Source organism: Eubalaena glacialis, chromosome 10 (assembly GCF_028564815.1).
Source record: "Eubalaena glacialis isolate mEubGla1 chromosome 10, mEubGla1.1.hap2.+ XY, whole genome shotgun sequence".
NCBI lineage: Eukaryota > Metazoa > Chordata > Mammalia > Artiodactyla > Balaenidae > Eubalaena > Eubalaena glacialis.
This window is the reverse complement of record NC_083725.1, coordinates 93,441,682-93,451,706: the sequence shown is the minus strand read 5'-3', so window position 1 is coordinate 93,451,706 and position 10,025 is coordinate 93,441,682. Positions and strand designations below refer to the sequence as shown.

The following is a 10,025-nucleotide window of genomic DNA, read 5'->3' as shown; positions in this document are numbered from 1 at the left end:
GAAACAATTAGACATAGAGTTAGGTACCTGCTCCATGACACTAAAGCGATACTGGCTCTGCTCTTGCAGGCCATATATCTTACAGGAGATTGTGTTCCATTTAGTTCTCCTACTCCATCGTCTTGAGACTTCCTTCTCCTAAGTCTAGGTTTTCTCATCTGTAAAATGACAGGGTTGCTCTAGAGGACCTCTAAGTCTATTAAAAATAGGAAACAGCTTACAGCCCCTGCATTCAAGTTGAATGAAACCGACAGAGCCCAGAACTAGGAATATAGGGTTGAGTGGTGACAGGCCCCAGGCCCCAGCACTCTCCATTCCTGGAGCTCCCTTCTGCAGGAGAGCAGGGATCAGTGGGGTCTCCCACAGTGGTTTGCAGCCTGGGCGCATGTACACACAGACGTCTTGGATGTCTTAGTCTTTCAGGACGAGGGTAGGCAGCTCAAAGTGTCCACTGCTCTTTATTCTTTGATTTCACTGAAGGAGCAGTGGCTGGGCCCCAGGCCTCGCACGGTGGTCAGTGCTGTCGCTGTCACACTTGCCACAGTGACATTCAGAGGCTAGTGAGTACGTATACAGGGAGTCTGCGTGGTGAGCACAGCCAGGCACTTTGACCATCTCGTACACCAGCTCCTTGAAGGTACATGTTTTCCGGATGTTGGACTTGGCTGGATCCTTGTACACTAGATCCTGAGTGGTTTAAGAGAGAGAGAGTTAGGTTACAATATTCTGCAAGCTTCTGTTTGGCTTAGTCAATATAAGACAGGGATTTAATACTGCTTGCTCTAATATTTGCTCTCAGAAGATCAGCTTCTAGGATACTTAAGCACAGGAAACTTGACCTCATAAAGGAACATTTATACCACTTTTCTGAACTGTCCTGGAAGTGTTATAGAAAATATAACTGTCTCTTTTCTCTCTACCATGAGAGTACCCACATATTTAATATTTCTGAAACTCTATAAAACCTTTGAATTTGTATGGCATAAAAACGTAAAGATAAAGGGTATCTTTAGAAGATATGACCTTTGCAATTTAAGGATGGGTTTTTTTTTTTTTTGTACCTCGTAATCTTAAGCTATATTAATGACAGGTAAAAACATAGCACTTGGAAAGAAAAATATTTCCAAGTACTCTTTTCTGTGTATATTTAAGAGAGGAATAAGAGCCGTAAGCTAAATTATTGATATTTTGCCTAAAGTGTTTGGGAAATCTCATATTGGATTCTGGATATTCTGTTGCCTTTTAGGTTCTTCCTTGCCACTGCCTTAAATTCTGTACCTTTGTGGGGTTCTTAATCCAAAAGTATATGATACAGTTTCACTATCAGAACATCTAAATCAAGCCAAATATATTTCACTCTTCTACTTGCCCAATGAGAAAATAATTGGCTTTGAGGGAGAAAGGGGACTGGGGGTTAATTCATTTCCCTAGCTGGCCACTGGGTCTATATCTCACCCAAAGTGCAGTAAGTTGAGTTTTATTGATCAATTCATTTAATATCAAACAAAGTATTTTCATTAAAAAGCAGCCACTTTCAATTTCAGTTTATCAAACTTCTGCACAGCCAGGTACAACAGAAAAATGGCAAAGAAACACTTTCCCCTTTAACTGGTTTATTTTGAAGAAGCTGTGAGACTGTAGACAAATGGTTTAATACCTCTATTCCTTGATTTTCTTAACAGCATAAAGAAAGGTGTGGGTTTGATGATTCATTTTGGTTCTAGTCTCCAGGCATTGATTGCTCTCAGGCTGCTCGTTGGTATTGTATTAAAGATGGGCCAATAAAATGAATTTTATAATTGGCTGCTTGCATTTTTTATTTGGCTTTAAAATGAATGTTATTACTATCCCTGTTGCAGAGGTATGCCTTTTATTATTGCAATTGGCTTTTTAAGACTATTGGCAAAATTCCATGATTAAATATATATATGTACTCATGCCCATGTTTATCCCTCAATAGGTAAAGCTGGCAGAAAAATGCTCTTTTAAAACGCAGAGTTGGCACATTACTGAAGCATTCATTTACATCAATCTGAGCTGTCCCGAATTTGTTTTACCCAAATTAAATCCAAACCCAAACATCTAAATGATATCATGGTAAATTACCTAAATCACAGCACAGACAGTGTTGACTAAAGGGCTCGTGGCTGTTATTCAGAAGAGACAAAATATTGACAAAGTGGGAATAAATGAAGCCTGCCTCATTCAGACCCTCAGCACTCTCACTTCCTTTCAAAGCAAAGTACCTACCTGGGTGTAGCAGTAGCCCGCACACCACGTGGTGTTGATGCTTTTACAGAGACCACATTCCTCTTTCTCCACTGTGATGATGATGTTGGTTAGCTCACAGCTACTGCAGCAGATTGCTCTCCAACAACAGAAAAGGAAGCAAAAACTACTGACTTCATCCTGGGCTGGGAAGCAAACAATTAGACACCCAAAGTATTTTAACTGTCATGGACTTTGACCCAGTCAAACTGAACTGAAGTAAACCTGCTCCCCAAACTCCACTGTCACATTCAGCTTCAGCAAGCACTCTTTGACACAAGAGAAACACAGTACAGGTCAGAAGTCCTCATATAATTTTTTAAGGATTAAAATGTCACAGGGTATATATCTGAAAAAAACAAAAACACTAATTCAAAAAGATACATGCACCCCTATGTTGGCAATTTACAATTGCCAAGATATGGAAGCAACCTAAGTGTCCATCAACAGACGAATGGATAAAGATGTGGCATACACACACACACACAATGGAATACTACTCAGCCACGAAAAGAACGAAATTTTGCCATTTGCAGTAACATGGATGGACTTGGAGGGCATTATGCTAAATGAAATAAATCAGACAGAGAAAGACAAATACTATATAATATCACTTATTTGTGGGATCTAAAAAATACAACAAACTGGTGAATATAATAAAAAAAGAAGCAGACTCACAGATATAGAGAACAAATTAGTGGTTACCAGTGGGGAGAGGGAAGAGGGGAGGGGCAATATAGGGGTAGGGGAATAAGAGGTACAAACTATTAGGTATAAAATAACGTACAAGGATATATTGAACAACACAGGGAATATGGCCAATATTTTATAAGTGGAGTATAATCTTTAAAACTTGTGAATCACTATATTGTACACCTGAAACTTATATAATATTGTACAGCAACTATACTTCAATTAAAAAAAATGTCACAGAGGATTACCTTAATATAAGCATTTAAGGGACTTCCCTGGCGGTCCAGTCATTAAGACTCCGTGCTCCCAATGCAGGGGGCACATGTTTGATCTCTGGTTGTCGAACTAAGATCCCTCATGCTGCATGGCACAGCCAAAAAAAGAAAACCAAAACATTTAAGGCTACAAATTTCCCTGTAAGTGTTGCTTTAGATTCATCCCCGAATCTTAATTCATGTTGAGTTGTCATTATTCAGTTAAATATATTTTCTAATTTCTCTCTTGCTTTCTTCTTTGACCCATGGGTCATTTGGAAGCATGTTGTTTAATTTCCATATTTGGAGGGATTTTCATGATATTTTGGTTATTGATTATTTAATTCCATTGTGCTTAGAAAACACACTTTATGTAATTTCTATCATTTTAAACCTTTTGAGATATATGTTATATCCCAGCCTATGGATTGTTTTGTTGAACATTTGTGTGCATTTGTAAAGAATGTGCATTCTGCTGTTTTGGGGTGAAATGTTCTAAGGGTATTGATGAATTTAACCTGATAGTGTTGTTTGACTCTTCTATATACTTTCTCATTTTCTGTCTGCTTGTTCTATTGATTACTGAGAGGAGAATGTTGAAATTTCCAACCATAATTTTATCCATTTCTTCCTTAAGGCTTATAAGGCTATAAGTTTTTGCTTTGTGCACTTCGAAGCTCTGTTATTAGGTGCATGTACATTTTGGATTTTTTCATATTCTTGCTGAATTGACCATTTTATTTTATGAAATGTTCCTCTTTAGGCATGGTAATATTCCTTCTCCTGAGCTCTATTTCACCTGGCATTAATATAGTCACTCTAACTGTATGATTAGTGTTTTCAAATATATCTTTTCCCATCCTGTGTCTTTGTATTTAAAGTGCATTTCATCTGGGCAGCATATAGTTGAGTCTTGCCTTTAAAAAAATCTCGTCTGATAATCTTTGCCTTTTAATTGGAGTGCTCAAAATCTTTATGTTTAATATACTTTTGATAATCGTGGGTTTATGGTCATCATATTGTTATTTGTCTCATTTATTCTTTGTTTGTTTTCCCATTTTTCCTGTCTTCTTTTGAATTAGTTATTTTTTAGTATTTGTTTTATTTCCACAATTGGCTTATCAGCTTGCTTTATTTATTTGTTTGTTTGTTCTCAAGTTTAAAATGCATACTTTATCTCAGTAATATGCCACTTCACACATAATTAAAGTATGTATCTTGTAACATTTCATTTTCCTCCACCCTCATCCTTTGTGCAATTGTTATTTATTTTACTTCAACATTATTCTACCCTCAATACATTGTTGTTATCTTTGTTCTAAATAGTCAGTTATATTTTTTAAACACTTAAAAAATTAGAAAAGTCTTTTATATTTACTCATATATTACCTTTTTTAACACATTATTTTTCTTCTGCTTAATGAACATCCTTTAAAATTCTTTGTCATGCACATTATCTGGCAATACATTCTCTCAATCTTAAATTTACTAAAAATGTCCTAATTCAACTTAATTTTTGAAGAAAGTTTTTGTAGTTATAGAATTCTAGGTTAGGAAGTCTGTTTGTTGGTAGTTTTGTTTCAGCACTTCATATTCTTTATTTGCATTGTTTCTGATGAGGATTCTGCAGTCTTATATATTTATCCTCTCTATATAATGTGTCTTGTTTCCCTTTGACTGCTTTAAAGATTTTTATCTTTATCATAAATTTTCAGCCTGCCTTGCTGAATTTATGCTTATTTATGATGTACCTTGGTGTGATTTTCTTTGGGTTTTTCCTACTTGGGTTTCAGTGAGCTTCTTGGATATACAGGTTTATAGTTTTTATTAAATTTGAGAAAATTTGCAGATAATTGCCAAATATTGCTTATCATTGCCTTGAATACAGAATAAATAAAACAATTAAGTTTTCTTTGGCCTCTGTTTCTTGGTGTTCTGACGTATCTATCTTATTATTTTTAAAAAGAATCAAGGTAAAGCTTGGAACAGAGAAGAGATCAGTCTCAATTTTGGTAGGGGTCTCTAAGACAAGCATTTTTTGTATAGCTGTCATAATTTTCAGTGTGATAATTTTCTTGACATCATGCTCCTCTGCTAGACTGTGAACTCCATGAGAGACTAGTGGGAACAAAGAAGGAGCTCAGTATTTTTTTAGTGAATGAGTGAATAACACATGGTCTGCTAACTCAAAGAGTGAGGCAATATTGATTTCTCAGAAACACTAAGACAGGTGGAGACATAGTCAAGCCAGGGGAAGGTGGGAAAGAAGCCACACTAGACATGTTGTCAGAGATTACCTCTACAATCTCAGTCCAAACTGCAGTAAAGCTTGGTCCAGGGTGTCTAACCAGATGGGTTGGTTCAAGAGCAGCAAGGAACTCTGCCCACCTAGACCTCTAGCATGACCCAGCAGAAAGGCACAGATTTTGGGGACCCAACTATATTAGTTTGCTAGAGCTGCCATAACAAAGTACCACAAACCAGGCGACTTAACAGAAATTTATTGTCTCTTAGTTCTGGAGGCTAGAAGTCCAAAATCAGCAGATTTGGTTCTTTCCAAGGGCTGTGAGCAAGACTGTTCCATATTTCTCCCCTAGCTTCTGGTGATTTGCTGGCAATCTTTGGAGTTCCTTGGTTTGTAGAGTATCACCCTGATCTCTGCCTTCACCTTCACATGTCATTCTTTCTGTGTGCATCTGTGTCCAAATCTCCCCTTTTTATAAGGACACCAGACATATAGGATTAGGGACCCGCCCTACTCCGGTATGGCCTCATCTTAACTTCACTAGTTATATCTCCAATGACCCTGTTACCAAATAAGGTCACATTCTGAGGTACAGGGGTTAGAACTTCAATATGTGAGTTTTGGTGGGGGACACAATTCAACCCATAACACCAACAGATCTGAATTTGAATCCTGTCTCTTTCTCTTACTGACCTGACATGTTTTCACATCTGAAAATGGGCATAATACTACTTATCTTTCAGGGAAATTATAAAGATTAAATAAGATAGTGTTGGCAAAGCACTTAGCTCAAACCTAACACATGGTAAGCACTCAGTACATTGTGGCTTTTACTGTCCTAAGCTAAATGCACATTGATTTATTGAATAATTGTGCTCCTCCTGAATATAATTGAGAAAAAGCCCATTTTTCATTTGATTCATTTGTCCATTAGAAATAGATCTGGTTTCTTTGAAATGTTTGCCGGTTTCCCTCTCAGATTATTTCTGGGGCAGCAGGAAGACAGCCACTGAATCTCAAGTGCTTAAATAATTAAGCCAAAACAAGAGAAAGCTGATAATAAACACTTTTCTGTGCATTATAATTGTGGAGCAATATCTTCTAGATAGTTAACTCTAAAGGCTTTATCGATTTAACTGAAACGTAATCGACTAACAACTCAGAAATACTGTTGGAAGCACTTCTCCAGAGAGGCATTGTAATTAGCAGCTGGCCCCCTTCTGGGCAGTGGGGCTGCCACCCTGCTTGTGTTTGGTCAAGTAATTTTTCAGGCGAGTGATCATCCCAGAGGACATCGTTTCCCTTAACACAACTCCCTCCATTTCGCTGGCCACAGCAAATTAACCCCAGCCTTGCTCCTCAAAATGGTCAGGACTTTAACCTGAGCCTCCCTTCTCTTTGGAAGTGAAGGGCACACATTTAGAAATTTTGAGATTTTGAAATGGAGATCTGATCATCTTGACTGCTTCTGTGTGGTCAAGTTAGGGCTTCAGTTGCCTGGATCTGCTTCTACCCTTTCTCCCTAGTGTAACTGAGACTGGTTTTTAGTTTGTTTTTTCATTTATTTCTTCCATGATGTTCTGGATGGACAGTCTTTCATGAATGAGAATGCCTTTTTCCCATTCCTGGTTTTCATATGGAGGGATTTTCCTTAAGAGCTGTTCTAGCCTCCCTGGAAATCTTTACTGCTCCACCCTTGGGATGATGGAGGGTTTTACCTGATTGTAAACTTGGAAGGAAATGCTGGGTCTGCTTACCCTGGCTCTACCCTTCCTTCCTTAGACATGGACTTGCCCACGGAGAACATTCCTCCACTACTCTTCCTCCTTTCTAGGGGGAGCCCAACCTCTGCCTCAGTGGGTGTCCACCTAATTTTGGAGAGGAGTTAGTAGGCCAGTGTTGTTTTTCACACCATGCTGTGTTTCAATTTAGCCTCTTTCAGTAATAAGGGGGACATGTGGGATTCCTTCTGATATACTCCTCGTTCTATTTCTCAAAATTCTGGGGACTCAGGAATGGATATAGAGTGCTATTTATTTGAGTCTTATAGGAGACAATGTTGGCAAGCCTCTGAGAGTCAGCAACACAGTTGGTCTCTTTAGCCGAGTGGAGATGTCTGACGAGGAAGTTTCCATGTATCAACCAGGGATTAGAAAATCTCTACTTAGGGACTTCCCTGGTGGTACAGTGGTTGAGACTCCAGGCTCCCAATGCAGGGGACCCGGGTTCGATCCCTGGTCAGGGAACTAGATCCCGCATGCTGCAACTAAGAGCCCGCATGCCACAACTAAAGATCCCGTGTGCCACAACTAAGACTCAGCACAGCCAAATAAAAACAAACAAACAAAAAAAAACAAAAAACAAAAAATCTTTATCACACTAAAAAAAAAAAAAGAAAATCTCTACTTAGAAAACACAAATCCAGCAAGGCAATTGAATATTAGACACCCAAAACCTTTAGGGAAAGCAGAAGAAGTAATATTTATAAGGAGCCATTTAATAAGTGCCAGATCTTGTGGTGAGCATGTTAGTCACATCATTTCATTTAATATTGAAAAGGATGTGAAACCAGGTCAAAAATCAGAGAGGATGTCATTTTGCCTTGGTAAGTCTTGTGAGGAAAAAAGTGGAAAGCTAATCCTTTGTCATTAAACATAGTCTTCCAAAGAGTACGATACCTCTGAGTGGACCATCTTTAGGCACAGAACCAAAGGTTTTCTAGTTTCTTTCTTAGGTGAATGGCTCTTCTAATACTAACCCTGAATTTGGCCTGGTGAGTTGCTCATGGTTTAGAGACGGAAAGGATGTCAGATGATGAATTCCTGGTACTGAATTCTTTTTTATAGAGGTGGAACAGATCCAGAGAGGTTAGGGAACTTGCCCAAGATCACACTGCGATGCAGTACGAGAGCTGGGATGAGCAGTGCGGTCGTGGAGACCTAGGCTGGTGCTCATTCTCCTCTGTCTTGCCATCCCCGTACCTGGGAGTTGTTGACGGCAACCAACCCCTTCTACCACTTACTCTATTTTTAAGGCTATCCGCTGCTGGTAAATGGGAGAACAGTCTGAACCCAAGAGCAGCACTTTACGGTGAGCCCTTCACTTACTATTTATTTCTCAGTGTCTTATGCCATTCTTACCATTCCTAGGAATTAGCATCCACTCCTTTTCCTTTAGGATTGGGGCAGCACACAGCCATCAGATGGCAGCTACAACTTGTCTTATTGACAAGACAGATAGTATTTCAGTGAAATTATATTCTGTAGCATCGATCACCATGACAGGATGTATGATAATACATAATTGGGATGTTTACCAGGCGCCCGATTACACTTTTGAGTTGTTCACCGAGATTTACGTTTTTCCTATTACCCTGTCTTGTTGGCAATTTGTTGAAATTCTCCAATGGTGTAATCATTTCTTAAATGCTTTGCCTCTGGTATATTTAAGGAAATTAGTCAGTGTGTATAGTTGCTGACTTAGTTATTTTGGAATGATTTGAGAATCATTTGGGATTAGGGCCCAGCTCAAATGCCACCTTTGGGATGTGTTGAGGACCTGTTCTTAAGATCCCCAGTCTGGACCACGGGCTCACCTTTGGGTTCCTGTGTACCTTGCATTTTCCTCTATCAGAGCTCTTATCAACCTGCACTGTTACTGTTTGTTTATGAGTTTTTCTCCTTTGCTAGAAGGTGTTTTTTTTTTTTTTTTTTTTCTTTTTTCTTTAAGGTGAGGTTTTTTAGAGTCATATGGACCTGGGTTCAAGTCCTAATTCTGCCACTTAACAGCAGTCTTAACTGTCTAAATCTCAGCCAGCTCATCTGTAAAATGGGTCTAATGATATCCTTCACAGAGAGTTTTTGAATATTAAATGAAGACATGTATTTCAAGTGCAGAGCATAGAAATGTACAATGGAAGCATTCAATAAATGCAAGTTAGCATCTGCTTTTGTTGTTGTTGTGCTGGCATAATTATTATTTATTTATTTATTTATTTAACATCTTTATTGGAGTATAATTGTTTACAATGGTGTGTTAGTTTCTGCTTTACAACAAAGTGAATCAGTTATACATATACATGTGTTCCCATATCTCTTCCCTCTTGCGTCTCCCTCCCTCCCACCCTCCCCATCCCACCCCTCTAGGTGGTCACAAACCACCGAGCTGATCTCCCTGTGGCATAATTATTAATAACTCCCCTTTCACTCTACAGATTATCCTCATTTGAATAAGTTATGTGGTTTCCCTTTACTACATAATCTGTTAAAGAAATAGACATCATTACTGTCCAAGAAAAGCATATATCTAAATGTATAGACCATGAATAAAAATCTTAATACCTACTCAGCAAATAATTTCTTTCAAGTTAATTTATTTGGCTCTCAAAATTTTTGCCCATACATGTTTATCTCTAATTTGAGGTAAAGACGTATGTCGTGGCTTGTGTTGGTAGCCAAACTCCCAGGGAACACCCCCATGCCCAGAAAATTGTACATATTTACAAATCTAGAGCATGGTGAACAAAGTAGAAAAAAACACGTAGCAAGCCTTCATGCATTTAAATT

The 10,025-nt window shown here is 38.4% G+C and overlaps 1 pseudogene; it reads right to left on the bottom strand.

The window, feature by feature from the left end:
- Positions 1 to 458: 458 nt before the first annotated feature.
- Positions 459 to 8,246, bottom strand: LOC133099912 (follitropin subunit beta-like; annotated as a pseudogene).
- Positions 8,247 to 10,025: the final 1,779 nt, after the last annotated feature.